The sequence below is a fragment of the Leptonychotes weddellii genome, chromosome 1 (genome assembly GCF_054177405.1).
Source record: "Leptonychotes weddellii isolate Sample4059 chromosome 1, ASM5417740v2, whole genome shotgun sequence".
In the NCBI taxonomy this organism is placed as follows: domain Eukaryota; kingdom Metazoa; phylum Chordata; class Mammalia; order Carnivora; family Phocidae; genus Leptonychotes; species Leptonychotes weddellii.
The window spans coordinates 116,414,191-116,433,046 of NC_138369.1; the positions used below are offsets into that span (position 1 = coordinate 116,414,191).

Consider the following 18,856-nt stretch of genomic DNA (forward strand, 5'->3'; position numbering starts at 1 on the left):
AAATACCCAGATTACTTACAGTCTAGAGAATATACATATGCTTAGACTTACGAAAAATAAGAAAATAGGGGCCTGAAACTAGTATTTGATGTCTGAATTATATATACTAATTAGTTTTTTGACTGAGTGATTTATTCAGATTTTCCCATCTTAAGAATTCTAACACCCTAGGGCGCCTGGGTGGCTCAGTTGGTTAGGCGACTGCCTTCGGCTCAGGTCATGATCCCGGGGTCCTGGGATCGAGTCCCACATCGGGCTCCCTGCTCTGCGGGGAGCCTGCTTCTCCCTCTCCTACTCCCCTTGCTTGTGTTCCCTCTCTCGCTGTGTCTCTCTGTCAAATAAATAAATAAAATCTTTAAAAAAAAAAAAAAGAATTTTAACACCCTAAAACACAGATTAACTTTTCTGATACTAATCTGCTCCCTCAGCTTCCCCTAAATAACATTGCCCCAGTTTTTAAATATTTTTTATTGTGGTAAAATATATATAACATAAAATTTGCAGTTTTAACTATTTTTAAATGTATAATTTGTTGACATTAATTACATTTACAATTTTGTGTAACCATCACTACTATCTATTTCCAAAACTTTTTCATAACTCCAACTAGAACCTCTACCCGTTAAGCACTAACTCCCTATTTTCCCCTCTTCCTCTCCCCCAGCCCTTTGTAACTTTTATTCTGCTTCCTGTCTCTACAAATTTGCCTATTCTAGGTATTTCTTATAAGTGGAATCATACAATATTTGTACTTTTATGTCTAGTTTATTACACTCAGCATAATGTTTTCAAGGTTCACCCATTTTGTAGTATATATCAGAACTTTATTCCTCTTTATGACCAAATAATATTCCATTGAATGTATATACCATATTTTGTTTATCCATTCATCTGTTGATGGACACTTGGGTTGTTTCAACCATTTGGCTATTGTTAAAAATACTGCAGTGCATACAAGTATCTGTTTGAATCCTGTTTCCAATTCTTTGGGTATATAACTGGATACCTAGGAGTTGAATTGCACTGTGATATGGTTTAGCTTTTTGAGGAACCTGGTTTCCACAGGTTCTGCACTAGTTTACATTCTTTCCAGCAGTGTATTAGGGTTCAAATTTCTTTTGTGTGAGGCCTCCGACTTTGTTCTTCCTTTCCCAGATTGTTTTTGCTATTCTGGGTCCCTTGCAATACCATATGAATTTGAGAATTGGCTTTCCCATTTCTGGGGAAGAAAAGGCTGTTAGAATTTTTATGGGAATGGCATTGAATCTGTAAGTAGTTTTGAATAGTATTGACATCTTAACAATGTTATGGCATGTCTATCCATGAACAAGGGATGTCTTTCCATTTAGTTAGCTCTTCTTTAATTTCTTCTAGCAATGTTTTGTAGTTTCAGTGTACAAGTCTTTCACTCCTTGGTTAAATTTATTGCTAGGTCTCTTATTCTTTTAGGTACTATTGTAAATGGAATCATCTCCTTAATTTTCTTTTCAGATTGTTAATTTTTGTCATATACAAACACAACTAATTTTTGTTGGTTGATCTTGTATTCTGCAACTTGCCAAATTTGTTTATTAGCCGTGTAGTTTTCTTTTGTATTTGGGGGGGGGGGGTTTCTATACAAAGGATCATGTCCTCTGTGAATGGAGATAGTTTTACTTTCTTTCTCTCTTTGAATTTCTTTTTTCTTGTCTAATTTCTCTGGCTAGAACTTCTAATACAATGTTGAATCACAGGGTATTCTTATTTTGTTCATGACTAAAGAGGGAAAACTTTTATTCTTTTATCACTGAGTATATTAGCCATTGATGTTTTCATTAATGCCCTTTATCATGTTGAGGAAGTTCCCTTCACTTCCTACTTTTCTGAGGTTTTTTTATCCAGGGAGAGTTTTGGATATCATAATATCTTGAGTGGAGAATAATTGTGACATATAACAACTCTTTGCTTAGTGTCTGGGTCTCTTGTAGTAGTGAAATTTCTGCATCCAAATTGGCAAAGAAGAAATCAAACTTTCACTATTTGCAGATGACATGATACTCTATGTAGAAAACCCTGAAGATTTCACCAAAAAATTACTAGAACTCATACATGACTTGAGTAAAGTCGTAGGATACAAAATCAATGTGCAGAAATATTTTGCATTTCTATACACCAATAATGAAGTAGCAGAAAAAGAAATCAAGGAATCGATCCCATTTGCAATGCACCAAAAACAATAAGATACCTAGGAATAAATCTAACTAAAGAAGTAAAAGATCTATACCCTGAAAACTATAGAACACTTATGAAAGAAATTGAAGAGGACACAAAGAAATGGAATAACGTTCGATGCTCATGGATTGGAATAACAAATATTGTTAAATGTCTATGCTACCTAGAGCAATCTATACATTCAATGCAATCCCTATCAAAATACTATCAACTTTTTTCACAGAGCTGCAAGAAATATAAAATTTGTATGGAACCAGAAAAGACCCCGAATAGTCAAAGGAATGTTGAAAAAGAAAACCAAAGCTGGTGGCCTCACAATTCCAGACTTTATGCTATGTTACAAAGCTGTAATCATCAAAACAATATGGTACTGGCACAAAAACAGACACATAGATCAATGGAATGGAATAGAGAACCCAGAAATGGACCCTCAACTCTGTGGTCAACTAATCTTTGACAAAGCAGTAAAGAATATCCAATGGAAAAAAAGACAGTCTCTTCAACAAATGATGTTGGGACAGCAACACACAGAAGAATGGAACTGGACCACTTTCTTACACCATACACAAAAATAAACTCAAAATGAAACAAAGACCTTAATGTGAGATAGGGTTTCAAAATCCTAGAGGAGAACACAGGCAGAAACGTCTTCGACCTCAGCCATAGCAACTTCTTACTAGATACATCACCACAGGCAAGGGAAACAAGCAAAAATGAACTAATGGGACTCCATCAAGATAAAAAGCTTCTGCACAGCAAAGGAAGCAATCAACAAAACCAAGAAGCAGCCTACGGAATGGGAGAAGATATTTGCAAATAACATATCTGATAACGGGTTAATATCCAGAATATACAAAGAACTTATCAAACTCAACACCCAAAAAAACAAATAACCCAGTTAAGAAATGAGCGGAAGACATGAATAGACACTTTTCCAAAAAAGACATCCAGATGACTAACAGACACATGAAAAGATGCTCAACCTCACTCATCATCAGGGAAATACAAATCAAAACCATGATGAGATACCATCTCATACCTGTCAGAATGGCTAAAATTAACAACACAAGAAACAACAGGTGTTGGCGAAGATGCGGAGAAAGGAGAACCCTCTTGCACTGTTTTTGGGAATGCAAGCTGGTGCAGCCACTCTGGAGAACAGTATGGAGGTTCCTCAAAATGTTAAAAATAGAACTACCCTATGATCCAGCAATTTCACTACTAGGTTAAGGATGCAAAAATATTGGTTCAAAGGATACATGCACCCTGATGTTTAAGCAGCATTATCAACAATAGCCAAACTGTGGGGAGAGTGCAAATGTCCATTGACTGATGAATGGATGAAGAAGATGTGGTAATATACACAATGGAATATTACTCAGTGATCAAAAAGAATGTAATCTTGCCGTTTGCAATGACATGGTTGGAGCTAGAGCATATTATGCTAAGTGAAATAAGTCAGTCAGAGAAAGACAAATATCTCATGATCTCACTCATGTGGAATTTAAGAAAGAAAACAGATGAACATATGGGAAGGGGAAAAAGAAAAAAAGGAGAGCGGGAAATGAGCCATAAGAGACTCTTAACGATAGGGAACAAACTGAGGGTTGATGGAGGGAGGTGGGTGGAGCATGGCCTAGATATTAAGGAGGGCACTTGTTATGATGAGCACTGCGGGTTGTGTGTAAGTGATGAATTACTGAATTCTGCTCCAGAAACCAATATTGCACTGTATGTTAACTACCTAAATTTTAAATTAAAATAATAAAAATAATTTAAAAAGAGAAGTGAGACCAATCTGATTCCAAGGATTGAGGAGTTTTGCAGGAGCCAACATGTGCACACATCCCATTAGTAAGTAATTGTGATTATTTAGGAATAAAACAAAAATATTTTTTCTTTCAACTTATGTGTGTTATTTTTGCAAAGGCTACTAAGTTGTTAAGACATAAATATTTATTAAGTTCTTTGGACCCTTACTGCCTAATAAATGAAACTATTAAATATTTCCTTTGGCTTAGGAGCACTGTGAAAAAAATACCAAGAACTTTGCCCTACTCTTTTATATATGTATGTATCACTTTAAAACCCCATATTTAATATTATGAAAAGGTAACTAGAGTAAATAATACAAACATCCAGAGAAATTATTACTATTAAAAGCACTAATTACTGAGAACACGATTGTAATTAATATCACCTTCTTTTTAATGTAAAGACCTGAAAAACTTTAAAAGGTATAATATAACTGTAAATCAGGAAAGTCTCAGGAGAAAGTCTAACACTGATTAATACAACTGTTTAAAAAAAAAAAAGATACTCTGGTTAGCTGAATGTTAACGAAAAATCCTTTTTCAACTCTTTCTGAAAACTTACTCAGAAATATGTTGGCCATTCTTCTGTCTTGGTGCATACAACTTGCTAAATATAATTAAATCTTCTTTTGGTGAGTGAGTAACTTAATGAGAGGTTAAATCACCTGCCCAGGGTTACAAACCGCAAGCGGCAAAACCGGCATCTGAAACTAGACATCTAGTTCATGCTCCAAGCACTTGAGCAATTGATGGGGTTCAATAAGTTTAGGAAATATTGCGTGTTGTATTTCACCTGAGAGACTCAATGTCCCCTGGCATATTAAAGACTGAGAAATTGTGCAAGAAAGAAGTTTTTAAATTTAGTTTAACTCTGCATTTCCAAATTCATTGACCCCAACATCCATTTTTCACCTAACAGTTATGCTGTACTATGTAAGGGTGTGAGCTCAGGCGTCAGACTGCTGGCTTCAAACTCCAGTTCCACTGCTTAGCCAAGTCACGCCACTTCTCAAATCCTCACTTTCCTCATCCATAAAATGGAAATAATGCTAATACCACTTGTGAGCACTGGATAAGAAAATGCATGTAAAGCACATACTAAGTGCTTAGCAAATTTAGCTAAAATTTTTGTTTTAGCATTCCTCAAAATTAGTGTTTGTACAACATAATTGAAAATGCCATTGTAAATGTTCGGACAAAAGCATAAAAATGCATACCCAAAGTAATTATTGCAGGTCTCTCACATGCCACTGAGAACATGAATTTTATTGTAACTCAGGTAGCATATGTTTGTGAGAAAGATTATTTGCAATCCTGGGAAAGTCTGGAGTTTTCATTCAGGAATGAAGGACGGGGTAGTATTGTGGCCATTGCTAGTATCTGCTGATGTCTCTCTAGATGTCTGTAGGCACACAGATGGTCCACAGGAGGATAAAGGGAAACTGGTTGCTCAAAGGCAGATAAAGAAAAGGCAGAGAGAGAAGGGAGCATTGACCAGTACTGCTCCTCTTACCGCAGTGAGTGGAAAAAGAATATCTTTCCATTAATTTCACCCCTTTCCTCAACTCACAAAGGGGAAAGATGCTCTTAGTAGTGGTTACTGTTCCCAGAGAAAAATAAATCATGTTCTCTTTCTTTGAAACAGAAAGTGGAGAATTATGTAGAGAAAATACCAATTGGTTTTCTTCTAAAATCTATGGTTAGGTGAAATCATAAAAGAAGATAATACAGAGTAAATGCAGCAGGCTTCATTTAGTGAATTAAAAAATTCCTAAGGAGGTATCAGACAAGTAATACTGCCGTTTTCTATGTGTTTGTGTAGCTATTACTTTTCTTTTCTTTTCTTTCTTTCTTTCTTTCTTTCTTTCTTTCTTTCTTTCTTTCTTTCTTTCTTTTTAGAGAGCACGAATTGGGGGTGGAGGAGAGGGGCAGAGGGAGAGGGAGAAAGAGAATCTTAAGTAGGATCCACACCCAATGTGGAGCCCAACATGGGGCTCCATCTCACAACCCTGAGATCATGAACTGAGCTGAAATCAAGAGTCAGATGCTTAACCTACTGAGCCACCCAGGCGCCCCTGTATAGCTGTTACTTTTCTATAAAGCCAAGTTTTTTATATATTATTGAAGAACTTTACCTAAACATCACTTTGATGTAGTCAGTAACAATTTCATCACATTTATACAATGGAAAAATAGAAGATTTTATTAATATTAAAGTACGTTTGGAAAACAAATAGTTACATCCAACTCTAATACTGAATAGATTTTTTTGTCAAAAAAAAGGAACGAAATATTATGTTTTCTATAGTGTACCTTGGCCACATTGCTTTTCTATGATTAAGCTGTCTCTTCCATGCATTGCTCACACAGTTTATACCTGGATAGTTTTGTATGGCTCATCAAGAAACCTTTATGCGACACAGCATTACATAAGTAGGCTGCCTGATATATTATTCCTTGTTGTAAAAATGTTTATCTTTCCTGAATGCAATGATGAGCATTTGATTCATTTGTTCATGTCTCTCTGAGGATGATTTATCAATGTCAATGATACTTAGAGATCTGAGAGTAATTAATGTTGCTTCAAGTAAAGTTAATATGGCAGCCCCACTGAAGGTATCCACCCACAAAAAAATATTTCCCCAGTTCACATGTTCCATTTATGCAAAATTAGTGAGGAGAGCCAAGATAAGCCATGTAAGCCTGACCTCCTGCTTATTCTTTCCTCTTGAAGCATGAAGTATAAGTTTAATGTTTTATTTTGACACTACAGAACTTTAAATTAGAAGTATTATTTGTTGTGAAAATTAAAATATGTGATTTGAACTATGACATGTTTCTGAATTCATCAAAATCATCAGATATTATGCCATCCTTTGATAATTCTCCCTTTGATCAGATGAATCTCAAAACTTTGCTCTCGTAAAGTAGCTGCAGAAAAAAAAAAGCAACTCTTCCAGCAGGTTCTGTCTGGCTGCCCGCCCCACTCATGTGAGGGAGGGGATACACAGGCAGTGGGTAAAGAAGCTTCTCCTGGAAGGCCTGGGAAGTATTAAACGGTGCTAGTGCCAAGTACAACCTCACATAAGCAGAAATTGGAATTTGATGAGATTACAAGGTGAGAAGACAGTGCTCGCATTGATTTTTCTCCCCCCTAGGAAGTTGGTGTCACGTGCAGACTTTCATGGATATATTGATACCTATTCATTCTCATTGAAAAAAAAAAGTGAGCTTATTGAATTCTTCCAACTAGTAGGAGACTTTTTGGTGTTCACTTTGCTAGGGCTGAAGAGATGTGAGCAATTGCTTTCACTCTCCCAAAAGATCAGTACACTTTATTTCTTTTGTCCTCTTTTCTTTCCTTCTTTCCTTCTTCCTTCTTTTGTTCCTACTTTCCCTTTCTCTCTTTCTTTCTCTGCTGTGTGCTTCAAATTGCTTATGCTTTAAACATTCTCAAGGTATTTCTGGATTAAGGAAGGCTGGCTCTATGCAGAAATCAAAATATATCATTCTGAATTTCCAAAGCAATGGCATTTATCTGTAGGCAAATACACAGAAGTCAGGTTTCTTTGACACTTAAAAAAAAATTAAGGGATAAGACATTCAAATAGCATAAAGGACTCCTGTGGCACTGTGTTATTATGGCATATTAATACAGAAGTCTTCAGAGTCTTCATTTCCTTGAGCAGCCCCTGTGAAAATTCATGCCAGAGAATGGGAAAGAAGGTTGGCAGCCAGAGAACTAGATGCCAAATGGCTCCTCACTGGCAGTGGCATCTGGATGGGAGGTTGGCCTGCCTCCGGGACTCTTGGCCAACAGCACTGTTGTCTATACAGACGGCTGTGTATCTGTTCAAGAGTCCAACAACTGTGTGTGTGTATTTTGGTAAGCTATTATTTCTGGGCCAAAGATTTCCGTGGCATTTTTGCATCTGTTGGCAACGATTCTGTATTCAGTGCCTCCCCCATTCTCACCCACTGCTACATTGTAGTTTTCTGATCAAAATCATTGCATATAAGTGGAAATGCATTAAGAGGAGAAATCTGAAGATTTTTTTTTTAATCCCACAAAGCATATATAGGTATGGCATTGACATTACTCTGAATGGACTGTCTTCCTTTCTACAAGCCGTGAAAAGTGGGGAAATTCCAGTCCCAATGCAAAAATTTCCTTGATCCTTATAGGATTTAGATAGAACCTGATTACAGAACTATCAGAAATTACTTTAATCATCAGAAATATAATGGACCATTAAGAAATTTAAAGTCAAATTACTCTTTCAGTGTTTCCAGAGAAACAAAATTATTTTATAATTTTATAAACTGTAGTCGCTGCAATATGATACCGAAAATTACCACACATCCAATCAACTAGCTTGTGAAAGTCCTGCTTTATTGTGCAAGGCTATAGGCTCTCAATCTTTTAAGATTCCGTTACCCCAAAGTAATTTGCTTTGAGGGTACTCCCACGTTAATGTAATTCAACCAACACCTATCAGATGGACCATTTATACAAAATCTGGGGAATACAGAGCCAAATAAGATAACTGCCCCCCAAATTTTATAATGTTTTCACTTTTTTGATGAAGAAAATTGGGAACAAACTTTTAAACAAGTTATAGAAACACCAGGAAAAAGAAATAAAAGCCAAATGGAGGTCCAGATTACCATATGGCATATGCCAAGAGTGGGGCAATAAAGAAATAAACCCATTTTTATACATATTTTACAGAAACATTCCAGTTGAGCTTAGCGTTTTAAAGCCTGAAGGGTTTATAGGAAGTCCTATAATCTGAAATCCTTCTATTTTTGATGAGGAAACTGATGGCCAGAGAGAAGAAGTAATTTGATCATGGTCACACAGTAATTAGTATGAGGAGACAGATCTTGTTCTTTCAATGCTACTCCTAGTAATTTTAGAGTTGTGACATATTTAAAATGAAATTTGCAGGGAAATCCTTTAAAATGATATGGCATAATTTGTAAGATAATAATAAACAGTGAACCAAGCTTAGGGAATTGCTAGGTGATGAAAATGAGAGGTGGAATGAGTTACTGCCATTATTGGCAATTCTCTTTGGCTAGAGTGGCTAGGGCAGGACTCCCAGAAAGATTACTCAAAGTCAGCCTGTAGACGTTGCAGTTGATTGCACAAGGGGCATCTGCTACTTTCTCTCTCCCTATGGCCTGTGGGCATCTCTATGGAGAAAGCAGGTATGTACCGAAGTTTATAGATGATCACAACGTTACCTCCATCCTCTAAGTGATCATAGTGTCATAAAAAATGACCCCCAATCAGATCCACCACTTAAATGTTACCGTCACTAATTTGTGACTCTCTGGAAGAGATTGAGGGCTCCATAGTCTGAAGTAGAGCGTTACAAGTGTATAAATAGTCATATTAAGTTGAAGTTATTGTATAAAATATGGTGTTGTCTATATTGGGCACTATATTGGGTCCCTCTCCAACTTGGTAGTGAGCAAAATAATACTGTTTTCTGAGTTAGACTAGGTAATTAACATGCAATAGGTTAGAGCCATGTTGAACTTGATAATCAACACACAAAATCAATTAAAAGAGGCTGAAGGATACTCAGACCGGAAGGACTTCTCCATAAACTAAAAGAATGAGCAGATCTGAAGGAAAAATGTGTCAATTAGAAAGGAGGTCTGCAACTACAAAAACAGAAAACAAACAAATAATCAAAGAGGGGTGTATAGGCAGTGTCCATCCCATAACCATCGTAGACAAGGGTGACCTGGTCCAAGGACTATTAATCATACTTTTTTTTATTTTCTGTATTTCCTGTTGTTTTCACATCTGGGGCCTTGTTGACCCTTCCCAGGGCTAGCTAATTCCTAGAGAGCAAACAACTCAAGGAGACTACACTTTTGTATGCAAACCAACCTAATCAAAGCCCATAGCCCTAACTCCCTCTTTTACTTATCTTTTACACGCTGGGCCATTGTCCATCTGCCCTAATCACTCCAGGGTTAGGTACCAGACACGAGAGATAGCCCCTAAACCCCAGAGCCTGCTGAAGTTATTAAACCAATCCTAAACCTGTTTATCCTGCCTCTTCCGTTCCTTCCCTGGACAACCACAATAAAGGCTCTTGCACATGTTTTTCCCTTGCTTCCTCTGCCTCCTGACCAACCTGATACCTCCCTCTGTGGGCCCCCTGCATGGCATGCTGCACCTCCTATTTCTAGGGATCTGTGAATATAAAAACTCCTTCCTTCATAACAGTCACTTCCATGTCTGTGTGCCTTACCATACCTGATTAAAACAAATCCCAGGTACATTTTAAAACCACTACTCTGGTGCCAGCAGCAGTGAGCTAGCAAATCTCTCTATTAGCCTCTATTTGAACAATCTAAACACATAACTCTATCCTGCTATTTCCTGTCCCTTCTTGTCTTTCTGCTCCAATTCGGCATCTCAAGTAGCATGTCTATAGGAACAGAAGATTCTGGGTTGGTCCCTATCATATTTCTCATTAACAATTTAATAAATTAGATTTCTAGTTTCTACACCAATCTTGTGAGCTTAGTTAATACTATGAATCCATTCCTGAAAGACCTGCTCTTGATCAGACTGACATCAGTCTTGTGAGCCTGTATAGTGAGGGTCATGGTCTACAGCCTTGCTTCTCAAAGTATGTTCCTCAAACCAGCAGCATCAGCATCACCAGGTAGCCTATTAGAAATGCTGAATCAAATCTCAGGTATTGTAGACCTGCTGTATCAGATCTGTATTTTAGTAAGATCCCACATTTGTATGCAAATCAAACTTTGAGAAACACTACTCTAGAGTAGGGACAAGCAAACTTTTTCTGGAAAGGACAAATAGCAAATATTTCATTTTTGCGAAATGTACAGTCTTTGTTGCAAGTACCAAACTCTTCCATCTTCATAAGAAAGGAGCCATAGACAATATGAAAACAAATAAGCATGGCTATGTTCAAAAAATTTTATGTATGGACACTGAAACTTGAATTTCATATAATTTTCATGTCACAAAATTTTTTTTAATGTTTTTCAATCACTTAAAAACGTAAAGACCATTCCTAGCTTTCAAGGCCTTACAAAAATAAGTGGCAGGCCAGATTTTCCCACTGGCCATAGTTTTCCCACCCTGTTCTGGGCTATGGAAAATTCAGTAGGATCAAGTTGTTCTGTGAGGTGAGGCATTCCCGGTTGACCCACCCCGAAATCCCCTGTGCCAAGTAAGACTTTTCGTCTCCAAATGTCCAGAGATGGATTACTTTTTTGTTTTGAGCAAACTTGATGAAATACCATTCAGTTTTTTTAATAATTAAAATTTTTAATTAAGACTTTATAGAAACACAGGAATTCTAGAACATGGGTGTAGAAGTTAACAGAGAGTGAGCTACATCCCTAATGGAACTGTTTCATAATCTGGAATACCAGTGTTTTAGTCAAACAGGCAATTTCCAATTTATTTTATGTGGCTGCCTGAGTCATCTGACCATGAAAAGCAATGAGGAAGTGATAAACCAATGAACCCTCCTACAACCATGCACTCATATGCAGCAGGAATGATCAAAGCGCCCAAAGTGCAGACAGAAGGAGGTGTAGAGTGCCTATTACCTGATTTTTAAGCCACATTTATATGTGCCAAATGGCAGGAATATTCTAGTCTCTTGATTTTCTGTCACCATTTGTGCAGCAGGATATCAACTTGGAAGCAAGCCACTATCACCAGTCAGCCCGGCCACCATCTAGTTCATCCATCAGCCATTGAAATGGTCTGACCACCTTTGATGGGTTTTTTTCCAATGAGATAAGGCAATTGACCCTGCAATTCTAATTAGTGATATGAAGTGGGTTGGTGAATTCAGGATATCATTCTTACTCTTTGAATTATTAGGTATTTTTCTCTCTGATTGGATTAACTAAGAAAAAAAGTATTTCAATTATGATTCTTTCAGTAGTAACTTCAGATAACTCTAAAGCTCCTACATGTGATGCACTTCAATTTCCAGACATCCATTTCACAATTATTCGTTCTATAATCTGAAAGAATTTTTACTTTGTACATTAAATCTTACTACATAAATTTTTAATTTTGTGTATTTATCTCCAGTTCTAAATCCTGGATATATATCAGAATGACCTGGGGAACTTTTTAAACACGCCAATGCCCATGGGGCTCCCCAAGACCAATAAAATGAGAATCTGGTGGTGAGCCCTGATATCTTTATTTAAAAAAAAAATTCTCCCAGGTTATTCCAGTATGTGGTGGTTGAAAGCAACTGCTTTGGTGATGACCAAACAAAGGTGATTTTCTTTACTATTAAACTTTGCTATTTTTTCTAAAAGTTCTATAAGACACACTTTTAAAATTTAAAAGTGAATTAGGCACACTATTAAAAGAAAAAAAAAATCATCTGACTCTTCATGAAAACTACTTCCCCAGTGTTCTTAAGATAGGTATAGATACAAGTAAAGTTGTAAGCCTCCTTTATTTTCGTTTCTTTTTATCTAAATAAATTGGCTTTAGATATTGATTAAATGTGATCTAATAGGTATGTATTCCCTAATGTCCTAGAAATATAGCAGTTTTTCTAAAGATTTTATTTATTTATTTGAGAGAGACAGAGATGGCGAGAGCAGGAACACAAGCAGCGGGAGTGGGAGAGGGAGAAGCAGACTTCCCATGGAGCAGGAAGCCTGATGCGGGGCTTGATCCCAGGATTCTGGGATCATGACCTGAGCCGAAGGCAGACGCTTAACCGACTATGCCACCCAGGCTCCCTGAAATAGGGCAGTTTTATTACTTCTCAACACTGTTTCAAAAACTATAATTGTACCATACTGCCTTTCTGTGTTCTTTCGTCATTTTCATTCTCCATTAGATGATTAATATCAAAATAAATATATACTAAATTATCAAAATATACTTGCTTTGATGTTTATTTTTGTTTTCGGTGCTTGGTGTTTTACTATTTCAATTCTACCAAAATATGAGAGTGTGCTAAATAAACATTACACAGATCTGTCTCTACCATCACCCCAGAAGTTTCTGAAAACATTCTTATGGAGATTTGGGGGAAACAGGCTGCCTTCTAGCCTCTGCCCTACCCCATCAAGTCCCACTTTTGTGCTGCTGAAAAACAGCTAAATAACTCAGAGTAGCACCTTGGGGTATCTACTACTGAGGGACATCACTCATCTTAGTTTTCAGTCAGGGATAAGTGAGCATTAAGTTTTGTTTTGTTCATTTTAGAGTGTGCAAAGGAAAAAAGGTAATTAGTCGTTCCTAAAACATTTTATAATGCGAAACAGAAACTGAAGGTAACTTGACTATTCAAATTTCAAGCGGTTGTGTTAATAATAATTCACTTGTTAATTACTGAGCACTATCTATGCTAGGCACTGTGCTAGGGTGCTTAGGTACACGCAAGCACTTACTACACACAAGTTATCTCATTTAATCCCCACAGTAACACTGTACCATAGGTTGAAAATGCTCCCATTTTATGTTGGGAAACTGAACAATTAGATTAAGTAACTTAACCAAACTCACACAATTAGTCAGCAGGACCAAAGTTTGAAAGTAGATCTTTAGGATTCCAAAAGGATCCTAACCATTCTCTACACAAGCCAAAACTACAGTGAAGTCAACTGGCTTCCCTTATTATGACCTAAAGGACAGAAAGAAAAGGAGAAAGAGAGAGGGAATGGATTCTTCCCATCATTCACACTTTGCTTGTCTATGCACATAATTTGACTCTTGGTTAAAAACCAATCAGCTCAAAGAGGTAGCACCTTCTGACCAATCTGTTTGTAACTGGTCAATTCAGGAAAAAGCAATCAAGCTGGCAAGTTTTGAATCTGCCTCGGAAGATGATCTCTTCAGTTTGGAATTGAGACACACAGTTGGCAGAATTCACACTACCAATGTTTTTAGGGGAAATATTCTGCTCTGAAAAAAAAAATCAATTAAAAAATTTTTTTACATAAGTTAACACCACACAGCCTAAGTGTATGCCTGTGTTTTTTAGTTATGAACATTCCTTAATAGTGATTTACATACATGTAAATGGGTACAATGAATAGATGTGTATATGTGTATACATACACAGAGATTACTAGCAGGTGAGCATAAATTAAAGCAAGTGTGAATCCTGTCATTTTTTAGTCTTTTCTTCCACACCTGGTAGATTTAAACCCCTACAGGTCATTTTGTCAAAATACAATTTTGGTTCTGAAATAAAATAGCAGAACAGAAACCATCTATTATAACTCACTGCCAATGTTGCCAGATAACTACAAAAAAATAGAGTGTCTCAGACAGAAATATCACTAACTTTAATGTGTACGATTTGTTAACAGGGAAGAAAACAAGCAAACTTGCTCTCCGCTGACTGTCACTAATATTTATTCGTCCAGTGACTGTTAATCAAACCAAGTTTACAGTCCCGTACAGCACCTGTCACAGGTGCTGATCATTAATCAGCTATTACGGCAGTTTATTCTACTGCTGACAACTCGCAATTTTCCACTGATTCAGCTAGTTTGTCAGGTGGGAATTATGGCATAGCGCATGTGACAAAACACATCACCCTTTTTTTTTTTTTTTTTTTGCATTTTCAGGCTTCTCTCTCCTGCTTTCTCCCCCTTTTTAGACAAACAATATCTGGGAACTCAGAAGTAATAAGGCGGAATGCATAATTAATTACCCAGCTTGCTCTAATTAGGGATGAATAAGTTGTGTCCCTCTCATCATCACAAATGTGGTGATGGGTAATACCAGTTTATGCTGTATTAACTGCAAATATGCAATCCTTCTGAGAGCACTTTTGTTGATGAATTTGATGAATGTGACAATAATTAGCAGAGACAGATGAGAGCTAAATTACTACTGACAATGTAATGCTATCCTGCTCGAGGGCCTGGGAACGTGGCAGGATAACATGGCAGAGACCTGGGCCTCGCTTCTAATTAATAGTCTTTTTTTTTTCTTTTTCCTTTTTTTTCCTTTTTTTTTTTTTGCCAGTAGGGGGAAAAAAGGAGTAACGGTAATTGTTTTCGTAAAAGGCTGCAGGGAGTTATCAGGGTAATAAAGTTAATTAGCAGAACAAACATCCTTTCACTGCCTTACCAGTCTGAGGAAAAGAGGGTAATTCAAACTGCAGAAAGATATGACGAGATGGGATGATAAGAAAAGAAATTTCACACAGGAGGCCAACAGAGAAGAATGATTTTCTCCCTTCATTTCTTTAGCTTGATGCATGGGAAGAAATTAGACAGCCCCTTTTTTCAGTTCACAGAGTTGCATGTAAAGAACTTTATTGTTATGATTTTGAATTTGGGATACAAAGTTAGCTTAGATCAATTCCACTGTTTATTTCTTCCTTTCCTAGGTAGTGATGGGTTTGGTCAATTTCATCTTTATTCAAGTGACATTTTCTTAATGTCTCAAGCATAGAAGTGAGTTCGAGTGCTTGCCAAAGAGACCACTTAGCTGCATTTTGTCCTTCAGATATCTGTTTCATTATCTGAATCTTTTGGGGAAAATAAGAAATTGTTAATTGATTTCCACAAGTAGTATTGGTTTATTCTTCTGCATAAGTTAAAAAATTAAAATGAGATGTAAGAAATATACATGCTATTTTACTCTATTTTTGTAGTCTCAAAAAATCACCTTTATTAAAATATGGAAACCATGTCTTTCATTTCTGTTGCAGCTTTTTACATATACAAGTCACCAGTCAAAAAAGGTGAACAGTTTAATGAATCTCAGTTTTACATTAGAGTTTTGTTCAGTTCAGTTTCATTCAATTCACACTGCTTGACCTAAGTAGATACAACATAAAAGGAAAACATCCAAACATCTGAAGCTTTTGCAAGTTCATTTTCTCCCTTTAAAGATCATTAGTGGTTGGGCCTCTTTGAAGCATCAATGCTTGAAACATTTGTTTAATATTCAGTAAAATCAGAAAGTGTCTATGGATTTTTATTCCTTTTAGGAACATTTCTTAAAAATTTATTTTGTGTTTTTTAAAATCATTAGATATCTCACAAGTTCTGCATATTTACCATGCATATAAATGTGCACACATTTGCTTATTGTCAGAGCTAAATGAAACAGCCTACCATAATGACTGTGTTTGATTCTAAAAACATTAGGAGTAAGTAAGCAGGAACCCTACTTCCTGTTTGACAGTATAGCACCACGTGACTTTCCAGCATTAGAATTCTACATTGTGAAACTTCCACCAGACATGGGGAAACACCTACCAAAATGGACTTAACTTCCAATATCTACATTTTTAAAGTATCTTTGGGGACAAGACAAGAGCAGTGTGAGGGTAGAGGATATAACATTGAACTAAGAATCAGAAAACCTGAGTTCTTTGCTGGCTCTGCTACTAACATCTATATGATTGTGAGCATTTCCCTGTCATGCCTCTGACCCTCAGTTTGGTCATCTATGAACTTGGGTACCTTCCCTACCTACCTCATAGTGTAGTTGTTGACACAAAAGAAGTCATTTTTGGATTTTGGAAACCATGAGATTGTCAATGAATACAGTGTTAATACGATTGTAGTCTAGAAAAAAATCACGAGAAATAATCTTGAGCAAATCCACCTCCTTTTAATAGCCCTCTCATGTATCATTAGTCAGAAACAAAGCTAAAAGTTTTGACAAGAAGTTTTTATAATAAGAGGAATTAAAATCTAGCCTTACTTTGTGATTTTGCTGCTAAATTAATCAGAAAAATTATCATTATAAAAATACCCCCAAATTCATCTGGTCGAAGCTATCTACCTTTTCAAGATTTTCTTAGTCTCTTGTTAGAAGAGCCTATTAAAGTCAAAATTAGAAGAAAACTAAACTAGTCGTTAGTTAATATGGCAGGATTTCTTATGCTTGTCAAGTGAACTTCCATTTGAAAATAGCCAAGTTTCTCACAGGCAGACAGGAAGACACATATGCACACCAAATTCAGATTGTTATATTTTGCCTTGGATCTTTAGGAACATTTTTTGTTTGGTTATTTGGGGGTTTTTTTGCTTTTGAGCTATTTTTTTATATTATGTTCAGTTTTAAAGTTTTTTTAAAGATTTTATTTATTTATTTGACAAAGAGAGTGCACGTGCACATGTGTGGGAGCATGAGTCAGGGGGCTGGAGAGGCAGAGGGAGAAGCAGACTCCCCACTGAGCAGGGAGCCCCACGTGGGTCTCGATCCCAGGACCCTGAGATCATGACCTGAGCGGAAGGCAGCAGCTTAAGGGACTGAGTCACCCAGGTGCCCCAGCATTTTAAAGTTTTTGCTGTATAATCAAACTATATAGGAAAACTCTAGAAGTGAAAGAAGCACTAGATGTTACTTTCAGCAACTTACAACAACTCTTATTTAGCTACTACGTGAAGTAAGAAATTATAATAAAAAGTCACTTAGAGATAGAGAAAGAGAGATTGAGAAACTATGAAGGAAGTAACACTAAAATCCAAATGTGAAATAGTTTTTTTCTAGAAATCTGTTGGAAGTCTTGTGAGAGAGAGACTAACAGGGAGCACGTTTGTTTGTCTCCTTTGAGACCTGCACTGAATTTATTGAATATTCTGGTCTTTTCCTCTCTAGCCACTACCTCCTTCGTTAGACCACAAGGTATGTCCTTTTGGAAAAGTCAACTTAACTTCATTGATCTGCAAGGACTGTTGAAAATTTAAAAATTTGCTATGGGATCCTGACATGCCAGAAGCCACTAGAAAAAGAATTTTGATATTCAGAACCTCATCAAGAGGTTCCCCTCATCTTTGGATAGAGACCAAAATGATACTTTCAAGTAAGTAATAATTTCCAATATTGGCCTATTGGGTGAACTAAAAATGCTTAGGGGGAAAAATTGTTGAAATTAGTTTCACCGATAGATATTGAAGGCATTGGATGCATGTACTGTTGGTATTATTATGAATATTCAGGAAATTTAATTCTTTCTTTTCCTTTTTACTCTGAATTCCTTGGCCACTGTTGTAGAGAATAGTTTGACAAATTCTCAGTTCTTGAAGACTTTGGGGCCTGTTTGCTTCTTATATGAGTGAAGAAGAATGTTAGGTGGTTAAATAATTACAAAGGACTAAAAATAAACCATAGTTTATTTTTTCAGATTTTGAATTACAAAATTATTTAAATGCTGTCTCTAATCGAAGTGCTACATTACTATGTAATGACATTACAATACTGCTTAATGACATTAGGAAACTGCATGCAAAAAAATATTTGTACACAAGGTGGTGATGTTAGCAACCAACTACAGTACTTTTATTCCACAATAAATAACAACAGATTATCTTCCTTCAGTGATCTCCAAAGGGTCTGTTCAGTATTCATGTAATGATAGTATGTGAGGGCACAGAGCACATAGAAAACCTGTCATCATATGTCATTTAAGTAACAGGGAAAGAAAAAAAGGAAAAATCACAAAAAAGAGAGTAACTTCTAAAGAATAAAATTACATTTACATGTAGTAAGGATTCGAGTATCCAGTTTCTGTTGGCAACTTTTTGGATATTTAAACCCAAAGATTAAATCCCAAATGTAAAATTGTTTCTGAAGCTCTAATAAACTATTCCCACTTCCCAGAAAGATTTCTTCAGAAAGCCTTTACCTCACAACCTCCCCCTGCCTTTACAGTTTTCCTGATCCCAATCCTGGCGATGGGATTGATCCATTGAGGGCAATGTCCTTTCCTCTATTCATGGCTCTTATGTATAAATTCAAGCTTTTAGATTTATGTTAGCATCATTCAGAAAAGTTAAAAGGTGAAGCTGGTAATAATAAATCACAAACC

General features: G+C 36.4%; 1 protein-coding gene across 1 annotated transcript in view; it reads left to right on the forward strand.

The window, feature by feature from the left end:
• Nucleotides 1-18,856, forward strand: part of LOC115940224 (uncharacterized) — a 695,973-nt gene that overhangs the window by 457,476 nt on the left and 219,641 nt on the right. The window contains exon 6 of the mRNA XM_081830171.1: nucleotides 17,647-17,851. The gene's annotated coding sequence lies outside the window, so the exon portion shown is untranslated. The remainder of the gene's footprint in view (nucleotides 1-17,646; nucleotides 17,852-18,856) is intronic.